Source organism: Pyrus communis, chromosome 3 (assembly GCF_963583255.1).
Source record: "Pyrus communis chromosome 3, drPyrComm1.1, whole genome shotgun sequence".
Lineage (NCBI taxonomy): Eukaryota > Viridiplantae > Streptophyta > Magnoliopsida > Rosales > Rosaceae > Pyrus > Pyrus communis.
Genome location: NC_084805.1, coordinates 29,003,491 through 29,021,565, shown reverse-complemented (window position 1 = coordinate 29,021,565; position 18,075 = coordinate 29,003,491). Strand labels below are relative to the sequence as shown.

The 18,075-nt window shown below is 41.6% G+C and overlaps 1 protein-coding gene and 1 long non-coding RNA gene across 10 annotated transcripts; both read left to right on the top strand.

Moving 5' to 3' along the window:
- The window catches only part of LOC137727826 (cysteine-rich receptor-like protein kinase 26), a 32,245-nt gene that overhangs the window by 5,552 nt on the left and 8,618 nt on the right, over nt 1-18,075 (top strand).
- Nucleotides 3,226-17,644, top strand: LOC137727840 (uncharacterized). Of its 10 annotated transcripts, none has more exons than XR_011067867.1 (8): nt 3,226-3,366; nt 3,599-3,658; nt 4,420-4,500; nt 4,929-4,974; nt 5,558-5,653; nt 6,589-6,717; nt 17,338-17,450; nt 17,530-17,644. It is a non-coding gene; the product is annotated as an uncharacterized lncRNA (long non-coding RNA). The 10 variants fall into 10 exon arrangements; XR_011067868.1 differs by adding an exon at nt 4,607-4,825 and having other exon boundaries at nt 3,226-3,658; nt 4,450-4,500; XR_011067864.1 differs by adding an exon at nt 4,601-4,825 and having other exon boundaries at nt 3,226-3,658; nt 4,450-4,500.

Genomic DNA, 18,075 nt, shown 5'->3' with positions numbered 1-18,075 from the left:
TACATGCTAAGAGCAGAAAATTTCCAGAAAAAAAAAAGGGATTTGGATCCCAACCGGACGTAAATTGTGAGGATCTTAGGAATCCTTACAGCTTAGCCATTCATCGTGTATTGTGCGGTCATAAATCATTTAAATTTTTTTTATTTAAAATTAAACATAAATAGTACCTGACAAAAATTAACCGCACAATGTACATTGAACGGTTAGGATGTGAAGATCTCCAAGATTCCCACAAAGTGGATCATCTACCTCGTTGAATCTAAATTTTTATATTTCTTATCTGTTCATTTATAATAATTTTAAAAATATATATAAATATACAATTACAGAGTATTTCCTTCTTTCCCGACCCCCCTTCCTCCCCTTCCTTGCACCCACCCTCTTGGGGAAGATGAAGACAGTTTTTTTTTTTTTTTTTTTTTTTTTGGGTTGCAGGTTAGGCTCGGGTTGGGGGTGGGGGAAGGAGGAGATGGAGGAAGAGCTGGCGTCGGGGTGGGGGGAAGATGAACTGGGGGAATGGGTGTGGATTTAAGGAGTGGGGTGTGTAGAGGAGGGAAGAGCGTGGGTGCGGAGGAGGAGGGGGAGGAGCGCCATGGAGGGAGGAGGAGATGGAGGAAGAGAGGGCGCTGGGGGGGGGGGGGGGTTGAGGGTGTTTGGGTTTGGAAGGGGGGACAGATGAGGATGATGGGAAGAGGGGATGGGTTTCGCCAGGGGGGATGAGATCTGAGTTTGGTTTTTTTTTTTTTATAATATTTAATTAATTTTTTTAATAGAAAATGAGTTCCGTCACTTGCCACATCAGCATTTTAATGGAGGAATTGACAGACAATTGACGGAATGTATGAAATTATAACAAATTCGTAGATGAGGTATGACATTGAAACTTTTTAAAGACGAGGTATAAAACTGTTAATGACCCAATAGTTAAGATAGTTCTGTATAATTTACCCTATTTCCTTTTTCTTTGTGGTTGGCCTACAACAAAAATTCCTCATAAATTACGCATTCGGCCTAATTTCCCTTCAAGGGTTTGAGTATTATTTCCAATAGGTGCCAAAACATAAATTCCACATATAATGACAACAAGTTGAGAGGTACCCCTTAGAAAAAAGTTCAAAGGAAAACTAATAAAAATGGCCTGAAAACTTTGAGTTTTAATGATAATGACAAAATAAAGGGTAAAGTAAATAGTACCAGGTTTGACTTTTTAATGTAAAATTATAGTTTTTCGTTCAAGTGAACAATACTAGGAACTTTTCGTTAAAGTTTTCAAAGTCCAATGACATCAATAAGCTTATAAAGTCACATATACACTTAAAAGACAAAGACTCTTTTTTTCCGGGTAAACATAAAGACTCTTTCTTTGTTCATATGTGATTTGGTCTATTTCTTGATTTAATACTAGATAATGACCACCGACCATTTGTCTAGTAATATTAGTCTACTTATTTGGTTGAAGGAAAGCTCAAGTACGTATATTTATTGTGAGCTTGAAGCCTAATTGTGACCAACACTATTTTGGTGAAGTGACTATAATTTATTGTGGCATTGTGAGTCATTTTATATATGAAGTCTTTGTAAACATCTTAATTGTGTGTGTGTGTGTATATATATATATATAAAATTACCAGAAAATTTGGAACACTCTTTGCTATATTGGTCAAAGGAAAAAACCTGCAAATCAAATTAAGGGTCAGGAACCATTTGGGACGATAGTGGATTTTGAGTTAGATATGGCGATCGTATCGTGTGTGTCGTGTTCGTATTGTTTTTGTAACATATTCGATATCTTAATAGTTGTAACAATGGTCCCTGAACTTTAATCAAATTAGAGCAATGGTCACTCCACTAAAAAATTATTACCATTAGTCCCTCAATTCATCAAAATGTGTAGTTATGGTCATTTTCGTCAACTTAATTAGAATTTTATGAAAATAAGTTATGTTGGAATGAATATTGCTGCAATTGGAGTCCCTCAACTCATCAAAACGTATAGCGATGGTCCCTTTCGTCAACTTCATCAAAGTTTTGTCAAAATGAGTTATGCTGGAATGACCATTACTACAATTGTATTAAAGTTGAGGGACCATTGATTCAATTGGGTTAAAGTTAAGGGATCATTTTTCCAGTTGGATTAAAGTTGAGAGACCAATGATTATGAATTTTTAGTTGAGGGATAGCTGCACATTCTGATAAGTTGAGGGATCAATGATAATTGATTTTTAATTGAGAGATCATTGCTCCAATTAAGTTAAAGTTAAGAGACCATTGCTTTTATAAACATCTTAAGTTTGTTATAAAATAATTAAAAAAAAATAAAAATAAAAAAAGAAAAAAGTACAAAGGTCTTGCCGCGTCTCCACAAACACCGAAAAAGCCTGCAAATCAAATTAAGGGCAGGAATCCATCTGGGACCATGGTGGACGACTTTGAGTCAAATACGTGTGCGTCAAGAAAAGGACAGAGAGAGGCATTGTCGTAAATAAAAAAATCGAAGGGTAAGAACCCATTCTTTAAAGCAATGGCATGACTGTAAATAGAATGAAATTCGGACCCAAATACTGTTCATTTGAACAGTGCAATAAGCCAATTCGGACTTTGATGTAGAAAGTTGTCCAGATCGTAATAGCTGTTGAGCCTTAATTATTAATGCGTAAATTACATTTTCATTATTCAAGTTTGGAGTATATTTCAATTCCTGATAACATTTTTAAAATATTTCACTTTCATATCTTAAGAACTATTTTATTTCAAAATAATACTTCTGTTACATCTTTCATCCATTGGCCTCCAAAAAAAAAAAAAAAAAAAGAAGCTAAATCCAACATCAAATCAGCCCAATACAATGAGTTTCCAATTTTACCCTTTGACGACAAGTTTTTGCCCATTTAATCATCTCTCTTTCTCAATCTCTCCATATTACTTTAGTCTAAAGTAGGAGGGGAAATCGCACTATTCATATGAACAGTGTTTTGATCGACATTTCAGTTTATTTACAAGATTGCCACTAAGTGAAGGCGGCTGGGTTAGTTCGTTTTGGGCTGTGTTTGTTGGGCTTACCTCAATTGTTGATGAGATCGGCCCTTTGGGTGTTCAAATCATGGGAATGCCCATCTAGGGTTAACATCGGACGGTCCGGATTAAAAGTTTGGAGGATACTTTTGTCATCTTAATTGTCGAAATCGTTCCCTCTTTTTCTCTCCCGACTCTCTCTGTAACCATGCAACCGCTATGACGTTTGAGCGCATCTTAGGTTGGGGAGGAGGGCGATGACGAATCCGCTCCGAGTGAACTCGGCTTCCGCCGCAACCCACTCATTGTCTTCGTTTCGCTTCAAAGATCCGAGCTTATCTACATGTCGGTAAAGTACAATTTTCTTCCATAACTCTTGATTCAATCGTCGGTTGATGCATTAATTTCAATCGTCCTTTTTTCCCCCTTATTTCTTCTTCCTCTGCTTCGTTTTTGCTGCTGCTGCTGCTACTTCTTCTTCTTCTTCCCCCTTATGGTTCCCGCCCTCTCTTGCTTGATTTCTTTTGGTATTTTCTCTCTTTATTTCTTCTGATATTTTCTCTCTCTCTTCAAAATCCCACAACAGTCTTGAGTTGGAGGCTTTGGCTCTGTTGGGTTTTTTTCCAATAGCTCAAAGGGCCGAAAGGTATTCCCTTTTCATAATCTTCTCTCCCAATTTCTTTGGGGTTAATTTCGATTTTCTTATGCTATTTGCAGTGGTGCTTTTTAGGGTTTAACTATTTGATTTCACAGATTCATTATAGACACAGTAAATAGTTACATTTTAAATTCGTATTTCATAACTTGGTTGCTTGATTCTAATGTCGATTCGTTACAAGAGAAGTGAATTTTTTCTACTTAAAGCGTGGAATTTTTGCTTTTGTTTTTATTGTTGTTGCCTTGATTGTGGTTATCTGACTGATTAATACTCCATGATATATTGAGCAATATCGTGCGGCTCAAAGAATTTCGTTTGTGTTTACGGGTATTTTTGTGCTCTGAATAATTCTAATCAAATTCCATTAAGGTCAGAATTTGTATCATATAAGGGAAGGTTAGCAGATACTTGCCAATTATCCAAAGCTGGATATTAAGGTCTTTAAGCTTAATATCTTTTTGTATGTGTGGCATCTACTTGGAAAAGGTTTCAACTTTAATGTCTGTATGTGTTATTACTCTTCACTGATTGACAAGAACTAGGGTTAAAGAAAAGCATCCTATAAAGTTTAAACTGGAAGGGGGCAGGGTATAAATTACCGGTGAAATGAAACTAGAAATATAGTCTTATGATTTGTGTCTAAAAACATAATAAAGGATATTACTTCCATCGATGATAATGATAAGATTGTTATTTATGTGGTTATGAGTTTCAAGTCTCTTTGATTAAACATTTTCTTTCTCACTCAGGGGTTCACCATGAACCACCTCTTTTTGCAGCTATTATACTTTGATTAGGAAGAGATTGGTGGATTTAGCCTTTGCCTACAGGTACCAAGACTTTTCATCTTTAATTTTGTTTGATTATGAATCATTAGTGTAGTTACGCACTACGATAAGCTCATTCCTATTACTGAACTATAGAATATAGATACAGAGCTGGGTGGCAGATAGGATGAATTGAAGAGTGGAGTTGGGGGCGGCTAGGAAAATGGTATAGTGGGATTTTGAGAATAGCTCTGCGGCTTGGGGGATGAGGCAACTATGGTGGTTTTGGTGCCTAGGGGAATGAATATTATAGGTCTATATTTTTTGGATAGGCGTAAGAGGCTGCAGTATGGGAGATTGCTTTTCATATGAAGGTCACCAATGATTGGTGGGTTCGATTTTTTGCTAATTTCTTTACTGTTATCCCAGTTTTTTTGATAATTTTAAGGGCTCTGAATTGCTAATAGATTTACCCTTTTTTTTTCCTTCAGAATTTTGGGTCGTTGGTGGAACAACTTGGTTGCTTGACATTATAAGGTATATAATTTGCTATACTTTTGTTTTAGTTTCTTCAGTTAGATGTAATGTCACCCATTTGAATCAAAATTTTCTCTTTTGTAGCGGGTTTCATTGTTGAAACTGATTCCACAATGTTTGAATAGGAGCTAAAGGTTTTTGGTTGGGATGTTAATAAGCTTTTCTAATATCTGGTTTTAGGTTTTGAATTCTGCTCGAACAAAACTGAAGTTTATTTCATCTGCTTGATTCAGTACAGTTATGCTTTAAACTACTCACGGGTGTATATTTTATGTTAGAAAATAATCTGACGATTATGCCTTCATGAAAGAAGCGGTGGTAAAAAAGAATTAGAGATAATGAAGACATTGAAACAAGCGAATCATATAGGCAGTTTGTAAATTTTTAAGACCATACCTCCAAACCGAACACAGCACCAAAATTCTTCTGTTCCTCAACTAGCTCTTCTTTTCTTCTTCTTCTGTGCCTCATCGACATCCTCAAATGAATGCTTCTTCGTTTATTAGAGTTGCAATAATCTTCCCATACATGTTGTAATACCCCCATGAGCTTGCCAAAGGTACTGACTGGGTGCTGATTTCAGGTTCACATACAAATGTGACTAGCGGTTAAAGTTCCATAAGGAGGTGGAAGCAGAAGAAGAATTGGTGTCACCCTTCAGTTTTTCAACCAAAAGGAGGTAACCTTTATAAATGATTCATACAAGCTTCTCTGTTTTGTATCTCTGAAATTTGAGTTCTTTGACTAAAACTGTGAATAGTGATTGGTAAGTATTTCACATTTTTTTTCTATGGGCCATTTGTGTTCTATTTGGGTTGTATTTTGAGTCATGTAATTTAAATTGCAAAAGGTAAATCCAGTATGCAAGCTCTCACGGGAAAGTTGAAGTTGAAACTACGCTATGGAATGTTAAATATTTAGTCGAAATCTGAAGACCGAAAAATAAAATAACTAAGAAGCTAAACTGAGTAGAGTTCAAATTTTTAGCCTCAAATATCCTTAGGCGGACACAAAATTTTGACCCCAACATCCAGTTTAATTAATTCAATTTTGATAAGTGAGTTAAGAGTTTTTCTATGATTGTATTACTGTGTTTGATAAATGAATGACAAATTGGAAATAGTTTCTTACTTATGTTTTTCTTAGGTCTGTACTAAATTGGATGTTGGTTTGGTTATTTCCGAACTTTTCACATAACTTTCATTACCCAATAGAGACTATGAAAAGCCCAACCTTAATTTTGTAAATTGATTTTGGTACCTGCAAATGAGAAAAAGGGTAAAGTTTCACATCCCTTTAGTGTTTGATCCTGAAATTAATTTTTCTGTGAGTCCTGGATCTCTGTACATTTTGGGTACATTTCAACGACTTTCTCTTTTCGAATGCCTTTTTATTTTCTATTTTTGCCTTTGAGCTTCTGCTTTTTGGGCATTTTGGGTTGTATTTTCTATTTCTCAGTCGACTGGAAATATTGAGGGGGAGAGAGAGAAAGAGAGAGAGATTGCTCTTCAATAACTATGCTTCTATATTTCTTAGGGTCTGGAATTTGATTAAGTAGAAATGACAGCTTGATTTGATTGGTGTTTTATTTTATTTTTTTTTTATCAATTTAAGGTACTATGAATTGGGACCCGACAATCTACCATATGCTGCCAAGTTCTACGACTTCTGTGGGGCTGAGGGTCTTGAGGCATCCAGCTGCACTACCAGTTTCCATGTTTTGTGTGATGACAATTGATTCATGTAATCTCTCTTTTAAGTTTCATGATTTCATTCAGTCTTGCCCTTGCACTCTAACCTCTTTTATATCTTTTATAAAAGATATTCTCATCTCTTTTATATATACATGAAGTTGATGAGTAATTGGGTTTTTTTTTTGTTAAGGTCTGTGTTTATTTTCATTACTGTATTAATGTTTTCTGCTGTTGTTTATATAATTCTAAGAGGAGAGAGATTAATGGCATGAGGGTAAAAGAGACGGGAAGGAAAGGGAAAGATGAGGAATGCACGGGTTTGGCCTATTTTGCCCTGAGTTTTTTTTTTTAATTGGTTTGGGATTTTGTTTATGTTTTGTGCCCTAATTAATATTGTTTTGAATTCATATAGAATTTTGTTTATGTTTGGTGACACACCCCGACCGAGATCGGAGCGTGCTGGCCATCACTCAAAGGTGACGTAGCCATGTGCACGTGCGGAAACTAATAAAGTAGTAATAAAAAGTACGAATAAATCAAAACTAGCATACTAGTACAAGAATAAGTGCTAGTAAGTGCGATACAAGTTCAGAGCAGGTCTATAGCAGCCCAAAGCAAACGACAACAGTAGTACGCCCGAAGGCGACCCTACAATGTGGAGTGTCTGTCAGAACGCCGGAAAGCCCTCAAAGGAAACCACCGCAACGGCTAAGTAACTAGAACCTGGAGGGGCGCAAAACAAAAGCGTGAGTGGGCAAAAACAAATCTTTCTAAAACCATTTATAAAATACTTTCTAACCCCTCGCCGTAAAACCTGTATACTTCCCAGAAAATAAACATATAAACGTATGTATATATATACCAACATGCTCAAGGGTATACTAATCATGCTCAATATATGCCATGTCAAAATCTCATAATGCTATGCAAGTGCTCAGGTATGAGTCATATCAATCACACAATCCTCTGGCAGCCGGAGTCACCTAACGTGACCTGTACGGCTGCATATAGAGCTCAAATCTCAATCTCGATATCTAGACCTGCCCACGAGTCGGAACCACCTAAAGGGGTCTGTACGACAGGCCTGGGTGTAACATGTATATACGCTCTAGTGCTACGATCACGTGAAGGCTGTGCGAATAATCGCGGGTCACCTACGAGTCGGAACCACCTACTGTGGTCTGTACGACAGGCCTATGCACCTAGCTTGGATCCAAGCTGAGCGTATGGTGCGGGAGGTGAACAACACGTGAAGGACTGTGCCCTACTCTGGGCGGGAGCACTAACACCGGGGGTGCAGGTTATGAGCTCTCTAAGCATCTCTAACCACTATTTAATGCAATCGTTAAATAACGCTTACCTGGCACTTACCTATGCCTCCACAGCACCAACATATAAATATATATGACATATGCATAATTGAATATATAATTAAACGTATATGTCACTACTTATGCATAACCGCCAATTATATAAAAGAAATGGCATATAACTAAGCATTTATACTAATTTCTGGGAATTAATATGTATATAGGTATGTACGGAAAACAAAAGCCCACTCACTGGTATGTAGAAGGGTCGTAGCCCCCCTGCCTCGCGTGTGCACGCTCGTCCTCGGGGTACGTGTCACCTAAATGCGAAACAACTATAAAAACGTTAACTTTAAAGCACATAACCAACTTCTCGTAATAACTTCTCATACATTGCTCAAAATGGACAATTGAATATACCAACGTGCTCTACACAACCTCAGGGTCACAACCATATTTTTAGAAAAAATTTTGGACCCCACACGCGCCCCCACGCGCCAGCACAGGCACGGACCTACGCGCCCCCCACGCGCGGCCACGTGCCAGGCATACTGACGGTGTCAACAGACGCCGTCAGGAATATTCCGTTAAACTGACGGAATATTCCGTTAAACTGACGGAATATTCCGTTAAATCCAACTGTTACCGTTAACTGCCGTTAGGAATATTCCGTTAAACTTAACGGAATATTCCCCTTTCTTCTCCGGCGAGACGCCGGCGCCGGCGACGGCACCGGAAAACTGGGAAAACTTCCAACCGTGTTTTCTCCTTCGTTTTTCAACCAATTTTCACGATCTTTATACCAAAATGAAGCTTAGGACTAGTAGAATCACGATAGACTAGTTTTAAGGCCTAAAAACCATGGAATCTCACCTGCAACAACGATCCAAGTTCGGCCAACTTCGCACCTAGCCTTCCCGACGTCAAAACTCGTCCAACGAACTACTCCCAAGCTCCTGGGAACCTCACAAACACAACTACAAGCTTAGAATCTCCTAAAACAAGCTAGATTAGGTTTGCATGAACAGTGCAATATTCGGCCATTGTTGAATCGACGTGAAAACCAAGGATTCCTCACCTGAAAATGGTATGGCTGTGCTCGCCTCGACCTCACGAGTTGAATGGTGTAGTTGGTTCCCTCGATCCGTGATGGTTTTGGTGGTTTTGGTGCTTGTCCGTACGTCGAAGAAAGAAGAAGAAGAAGAAGAAAGGGAGAGAGAGACACGGGACAGAGACAGAGGGAGAGGGAGAGTGAGTCAGTGCGTGTGAGTGTGTGTGTGTGGTCCAACACCTGCCACACCACACAAAACAACCCACAACGTGACAAAAACGAACTAGGGGCAATAAGGTAATTTCACACGTGCGTTTTAAATAACCCCGGGACGGGATGTCACAACCTTCCCACCTTAAAAGAATTTCGTCCCGAAATTCAAAACAACCAAGCAGCAGCCCCTAGTGGCCAAAGAACAAACGAGGATACAAATCCCTCATCCGGTCTTCTGTCTCCCACGTAGCTTCCTCAACTGAATGATTCCTCCACAAAATTTTCTCCAAATTCACCGTCTTGTTCCTCAGAACCTTCTCTTTCCAATCAATGATCGTCACCGGTTCCTCGTCATACGTCAAATCTGGATGAATCTCTAACGGTTGAGGAGGTATCACGTGAGATGGATCAGCAACATAGTGTCGGAGCATAGACACGTGAAAAACATTATGCACTCTAGCCAACTCCGGAGGCAACTCCAACCTGTAAGCTACCTCACCAACTCGTTCTGTGACCGCGTATGGTCCGATGTACCTAGGACTCAGTTTCCCCTTCTTTCCGAACTGCACAACACCTCTCCACGGTGAAAGCTTCAGAAATACCCAATCTCCGACCTCATATGCTCTGTCCGTAGCATGCCGATCCGCTAGACTCTTCTGCCTGTCCTGAGCTACTTTCAGGTTAGACTTGATCGCCTGAACATTCTGAGTAGTCTCCTCAACAATCTCTGGACCTACTAAGACTCTTTCTCCAACCTCTGACCAACACAACGGTGTGCGACAAGCTCTGCCATACAAGGCCTCAAATGGCGCCATGCCAATGCTCGAATGAAAACTGTTGTTGTAAGCAAATTCCATCAAATCTAACCGCTGGTGCCAGGCGTCACCAAACTGCAACACCGAAGCTTGCAGCATATCCTCCAAAGTCTGAATAGTTCTCTCTGACTGTCCGTCCGTCTGTGGATGATACGCCGTACTGTAAAGTAATCTCGTGCCCAAAGCTTCCTGAAAAGCCATCCAAAACTTAGATGTGAATCGTGGATCTCGATCCGAAACAATACTCACTGGGACACCATGATACTTCACCACCTTCGAGATGAACAACTCAGCTAAACGGCTCAAAGAATACTTCTCCCTCACTGGAATAAAATGAGCCGACTTAGTGAGTCGATCAACGATCACCCAAATGCCGTCGAAGCCATTTTGTGTACGCGGCAATTTGTACACAAAATCCATGGTGATATTTTCCCATTTCCATTCTGGAACGGGAAGCGGTTGCAACAACCCAAACGGCTTCTTCCTCTCTGCTTTAACCTGCTGACACACAACACACCTGCTCACATACTCGGCTATCTCCCTCTTCATACCCGGCCAATAATAAAATGGTCGAATGGTATGATACATTTTAGTAGCTCCTGGATGCATGGCATAAGCCGAGATATGTGCTTCATCGAGAATTTCTTTCTTCAACTCCACACTCTTAGGCACGAACATTCTACCTTCTAGCATCAACATACCATCCGAAACACGAACTCTGAGGTCTCGACTCTTTCCTTTATCCCGAGCTTGAATAAGTTCTTGAGTTTCCTGATCAGCTACTTGGGCTTCAAGCACCCGATCCACCAGTATCGGTCTAACTTGGAAATTAGCAAGTAGCGCCACTTCTCGATCTTCAGCTTCTAACCTCACTCCCGTAGCACGCAAGTCCACCAAAAGGGGAGCACGACTAGCGTACAACGCATTAATACGGCCCTGTGACTTCCTGCTAAGCGCATCAGCCACTACGTTCGCACGACCAGGGTGATAATCAATCGTGCAATCGTAATCGCTGAGCAACTCCAACCACCTCCGCTGACGAAGATTAAGTTCTTTCTGAGTAAAGAGATACTGGAGACTCTTGTGATCTGTAAAGATCCTGCACTTTTCTCCGTAAAGGTAGTGTCTCCACAACTTCAACGCAAAGATGATAGCAGCCAACTCCAAATCATGTGTAGGGTAATTCATCTCATGAGGTTTCAACTGCCGCGAAGCATAAGCAATCACCCTACCATGCTGCATCAATACACATCCCAAACCATTCAAGGAAGCATCGCTATAAACCTCGAAATCACCGCTATCGTCTGGGAGTGCCAAAACAGGTGCATGAGTGAGACAATGCTTCAACCGCTGGAAACTCTGCTCACACCTATCATCCCACTCAAATTTAACATCCTTCCTCGTTAACCTCGTCAACGGCAAGGCAATCACCGAAAAATCCTTAACGAATCTCCGATAATACCCTGCCAAACCAAGGAAACTTCTCACCTCGGTGACGGTTCGCAGCTGCTCCCAACTCTCCACAGCTGCAACCTTCTGAGGGTCAACCAAAATACCCTGAGCAGAAATGACGTGCCCCAAGAACGCAACTTGGTCTAACCAGAACTGGCACTTGCTAAACTTAGCATATAACTGGTGTTCCCTCAACCTTTTCAACACCAAAGTAAGATGTCGAACATGCTCCGCTTTCGACTTAGAATACACCAGAATATCGTCAATAAAGACAATGACAAATCTATCCAAGTAAGGCTGGAATACTCGGTTCATCAAATCCATAAAGGCGGCTGGTGCATTCGTCAACCCAAATGGCATAACCAGAAACTCGTAATGACCATACCGAGTCCTGAACGCCGTCTTAGGGACATCATCCCTACTGATCTTCAGCTGATAGTAACCAGACCTCAAGTCTATCTTAGAAAACACGCAAGCACCTCTCAGCTGATCGAACAAATCATCGATACGCAGCAACAGATAACGGTTTTTAATCGTCACCCGATTGAGTTGCCTGTAGTCGATGCACAGCCTCAAAGTTCCATTCTTCTTCCTCACAAACAACACTGGAGCGCCCCAAGGCGAAGTACTAGGCTGGATGAATCCCTTATCTACTAACTCTTGCAGCTGAACTTTCAATTCCCTTAACTCCGCAGGAGCCATACGATAAGGAGTTAAAGAAATAGGATTGGTACCTGGAAGCAACTCAATAGTGAACTCTACGTCTCGATCTGGGGGTAAACCAGGTAAATCCTCGGGGAATACATCAGGGAAGTGTCTGACCACTCTCACGTCCTCCACTCTGCTAGTAACAACCTCATCCAGCACCACATGAGCCAGATACCCCTGACAACCCTTAGTTAACAACTTTTTCGCTCGTAGCGCCGAAATAACGCCATATCTCACCCCACTCTGCTCACCCACGAAAGTAACCACAGGTAGTCCAGGTCGGTGAAACGTAACCACTTTTCCATAACAGTCAATGTTGGCACGATAGAAGTGCAACCAATCCGTGCCCAGAATCACATCAAAGTCCACAATATCTAACGGGATAAGATCGGCTGACAGAGCAACACCCTCTACGATCACTGGACACCCTGGGTACACACAATCTACAACGCAACTCTCTCCTCTAGGCATAACAAACTCTAAATCATACCCTAGAGGTGTGGGGCGAGGTTGCGTCACTTGAGCAAATGTATGAGAAATTACGGAATGTGTAGCTCCACAATCAATTAAGACTCTAGCAAAACAACCAAGAATGTTCAACGTACCCATAATCAAGTCTGGGTTGTTCTGAGCGTCCTGCAGAGAAATATTGTGAAGACGTCCATGTCCCTGCTGACGCCCGCCGCGGCCTCGGCTCGCTTGAACGCCGCGTCCCTGAGCACCACGCCCCTGACTGGGCTGGCCTGATTGCCTCGAAGATCCTGCACTGCTAGTGGCAATCTCCCCCTGCTGATACTGTCCTCCCTGATACCACTGAGAACCACCCGCTGGAGCTGGAGGATACGGCATATAGCTGCCTGAATACTGGGGATAGCCACCCTGGGGATAGGGATCCTGAGGGTACTGATACTGCCCAGGAGCATAAGGGACAGCATCACCCTGATAGTGGTAAGCACCACCTCGACCCGTCTGACCGTAGCTACTAGTACCCTGAATCTGCTGGAGTGGTGCAGGTGGTGGCATAAAGGTCTGCTGTGGTTTCTGCTGCTGCTGACCCTGGGGACAATTCGCCGCTCTATGTCCCACCTGTCCACATGTGAAGCAACCGTTGCTACCACGTCTACACTCACCGAAATGCCTGTTGTTACACCTGCGGCAAATAGGGGCTCTGCCTCGCCCACCATCGCCCTGCCTCTGGCCTCTAGCGCCACCAGAAAATCTACCTCCACGACCCTGTCCAGTGGCACTGAAGCCACCACTCGAAGAACTAGAACTAGCTCCACCTCTCTTGAAGTTCTGAGTCTGTCGGGGCCCGAGCGATGCCTGTCCTTTGCCTTTGTCATCCTTCTTCTGGTTGCTGTCCTTCTCTTCATCAGTATCGCTCGACATATTCTCGGAGTCCTCGATCCTCAACAGTATCTCATAAAAGTCCCGGTAAGTCTCACTGTGGACAGTAGACGCCATAGAACGCCACTTCTTCCTGGTGCCCAACCGGAAAAGACGAAGCATCTCCGCCGGGTTACCAGCGACATCAGGATGGTAACGAGACAAGTCCGTAAACTTACGGTAGTACTCATTCGCTGACATCTTCCGCTGTTTTAACTCGAAAAACTCCTGCTTCTTACGGTCAATGTACTCAGGGGGCACATACCTTCTCCTAAACAGCCCCGTAAAAACATTCCAATCGATCCTCTGATCCGGAGTCAACCTACGAAGCTCCTGCTCCCACCAAGCTGCCGACTCCGTATCTAGAAACCAAGCGGTCGTCTCAACCCACCTCTCCATAGGCAAGTTCCCCTGATTATGTAGCACCCGGAAAGTCTTCTCTATGTGTTCCAGCCAGCGCTCTGCGCTCTCGGGTCCCTCACTGCCCTTAAACTTATCCAGCTTCAAATTGTACATAGTTTCCAGAGGAGTCCTCTGGGGAGGGCGCATCACTGCCTGAAGGGCTGTAGCAAAAGCTTCCCCCAACTGAGTAATATCGGGGAAACTAGGCTCAGAAGAGCGACGGGGTTCCCGACGAGGCGGCATAGTTCTGACAGAAGACACCAAAATCATTAGAATACTCACAAGGACACAGGACTGCCAAACCTAAGCTCTGATACCAAACTGACACACCCCGACCGAGATTGGAGCGTGCTGGCCATCACTCAAAGGTGACGTAGCCATGTGCACGTGCGGAAACTAATAAAGTAGTAATAAAAAGTACGAATAAATCAAAACTAGCATACTAGTACAAGAATAAGTGCTAGTAAGTGCGATACAAGTTCAGAGCAGGTCTATAGCAGCCCAAAGCAAACGACAACAGTAGTACGCCCGAAGGCGACCCTACAATGTGGAGTGTCTGTCAGAACGCCGGAAAGCCCTCAAAGGAAACCACCGCAACGGCTAAGTAACTAGAACCTGGAGGGGCGCAAAACAAAAGCGTGAGTGGGCAAAAACAAATCTTTCTAAAACCATTTATAAAATACTTTCTAACCCCTCGCCGTAAAACCTGTATACTTCCCAGAAAATAAACATATAAACGTATGTATATATATACCAACATGCTCAAGGGTATACTAATCATGCTCAATATATGCCATGTCAAAATCTCATAATGCTATGCAAGTGCTCAGGTATGAGTCATATCAATCACACAATCCTCTGGCAGCCGGAGTCACCTAACGTGACCTGTACGGCTGCATATAGAGCTCAAATCTCAATCTCGATATCTAGACCTGCCCACGAGTCGGAACCACCTAAAGGGGTCTGTACGACAGGCCTGGGTGTAACATGTATATACGCTCTAGTGCTACGATCACGTGAAGGCTGTGCGAATAATCGCGGGTCACCTACGAGTCGGAACCACCTACTGTGGTCTGTACGACAGGCCTATGCACCTAGCTTGGATCCAAGCTGAGCGTATGGTGCGGGAGGTGAACAACACGTGAAGGACTGTGCCCTACTCTGGGCGGGAGCACTAACACCGGGGGTGCAGGTTATGAGCTCTCTAAGCATCTCTAACCACTATTTAATGCAATCGTTAAATAACGCTTACCTGGCACTTACCTATGCCTCCACAGCACCAACATATAAATATATATGACATATGCATAATTGAATATATAATTAAACGTATATGTCACTACTTATGCATAACCGCCAATTATATAAAAGAAATGGCATATAACTAAGCATTTATACTAATTTCTGGGAATTAATATGTATATAGGTATGTACGGAAAACAAAAGCCCACTCACTGGTATGTAGAAGGGTCGTAGCCCCCCTGCCTCGCGTGTGCACGCTCGTCCTCGGGGTACGTGTCACCTAAATGCGAAACAACTATAAAAACGTTAACTTTAAAGCACATAACCAACTTCTCGTAATAACTTCTCATACATTGCTCAAAATGGACAATTGAATATACCAACGTGCTCTACACAACCTCAGGGTCACAACCATATTTTTAGAAAAAATTTTGGACCCCACACGCGCCCCCACGCGCCAGCACAGGCACGGACCTACGCGCCCCCCACGCGCGGCCACGTGCCAGGCATACTGACGGTGTCAACAGACGCCGTCAGGAATATTCCGTTAAACTGACGGAATATTCCGTTAAACTGACGGAATATTCCGTTAAATCCAACTGTTACCGTTAACTGCCGTTAGGAATATTCCGTTAAACTTAACGGAATATTCCCCTTTCTTCTCCGGCGAGACGCCGGCGCCGGCGACGGCACCGGAAAACTGGGAAAACTTCCAACCGTGTTTTCTCCTTCGTTTTTCAACCAATTTTCACGATCTTTATACCAAAATGAAGCTTAGGACTAGTAGAATCACGATAGACTAGTTTTAAGGCCTAAAAACCATGGAATCTCACCTGCAACAACGATCCAAGTTCGGCCAACTTCGCACCTAGCCTTCCCGACGTCAAAACTCGTCCAACGAACTACTCCCAAGCTCCTGGGAACCTCACAAACACAACTACAAGCTTAGAATCTCCTAAAACAAGCTAGATTAGGTTTGCATGAACAGTGCAATATTCGGCCATTGTTGAATCGACGTGAAAACCAAGGATTCCTCACCTGAAAATGGTATGGCTGTGCTCGCCTCGACCTCACGAGTTGAATGGTGTAGTTGGTTCCCTCGATCCGTGATGGTTTTGGTGGTTTTGGTGCTTGTCCGTACGTCGAAGAAAGAAGAAGAAGAAGAAGAAAGGGAGAGAGAGACACGGGACAGAGACAGAGGGAGAGGGAGAGTGAGTCAGTGCGTGTGAGTGTGTGTGTGTGGTCCAACACCTGCCACACCACACAAAACAACCCACAACGTGACAAAAACGAACTAGGGGCAATAAGGTAATTTCACACGTGCGTTTTAAATAACCCCGGGACGGGATGTCACATTTGGGGTTGTCATGTTCGAGTATTTAATTTGGTATTTGGTAGTTTACGTTACAGTTGTTGTCGATTTTCTTAAAGGATAAATCCAGGCGATAATGCCTTCTCTGATATATGTGCAAATGTTAACATTTGTAGATTTTCAGTTTTTAAACAATAAGATAATATAACCGTTCAAACTCCAGAGTGCTTTGTCATTAAGGTAAATGATTTTCGTTTTTTGCTTTGTGCCTTTTTTTATTAAGAAAGTTTAGTCATTTGTTTATTCACATATTAATTAATTGGTGAGAGGATGAAACATTTCACTGCTGGTTACTAAGAAACTAATAGAATCTGACAGAAGAGTTTTCGTTTCTTTTTCTTTGCTTGCATTAATTTTGTATTGTTTTTTTTTTAGAATTCTTTGTGCATATTTTTGGGGATTTTTATTTGGTTAGAGAAAGGGGAAGAATATAGGGAGAGGAGAATTATATCCTTCAATAGAAATGCTGCATTCGTATTTATGTAATTGGTTCCAGGGTTGAAAAAACAGTTAAGTTATTATATGGAAAAGTTAGAATATAATTGCTATATATGGAAGAGTTGGAATATAATTACCAAGACAAAATGTTAAGCCTGCTCTATTTCAACCTTAAATACATTCTCTTTTCTATTTGACAATTGTTGATTTATTATAATTTTTATGCTTTGCCTGCATGTTGATGCAACCGATATTCATGGGCAATTTCACAACCTTCCAGAGCTTTTTCGAATTGGAGGGAAGGTATCAGATCTTAAATACCAAATCTGCAGGTGAATTGGCCCTTGCCATTACCTGGAAATGACTCCTCTCACTCCCAAAAGATAAATTCAGGTTTGCATGTTGGATTTCAGTTCATTTTAAGGTTGATCAAAGGTAATCCTAACATTTGCATTTTTCCGGTGAGATTCAGAAATTCGACGGGTAATTTTTGGTTAAACGGCAAGCAAATGTCGTCCTAAGTGTCGTCATCCTTCTTGGTACAAGGCCATAGCCCAACCACACACCACCCTTCTGCTCCTGCTGGTGAGGTAACATCACTATTTAATATGGGGGAATTTGTGATGTGGTTATTAATCTGCTTTTCGATTTATTTACTATTAAAATGTGTATGTTGCTTAGATTTATGTTGGTTTCGATACGAAAACTAATTTGTTCTAGTAAGTAGTAATGGCCTATTAAATTGGGAACACATTTTTGTCAAATGAAACTATGCTTGCACAAATTCTGTCAAAAAAACTTTGATTTAGATATCTATATTTGTTGTTTTATTCTATTGACAATTCGTTGTTTGATTGGTTTTGTTGCTTTCCTCCACTTTTTAACTCATATTCGTTAATCTACCTATTTTATTTGGGTGATAAGTTAACTCTTTTAATCTTAAGCTAAAGGAAGATATAAGGTGTGGTTTTGTTAATGGCGGTGGATGATTTGGATGAAAGTATGTATCTTGGGGATT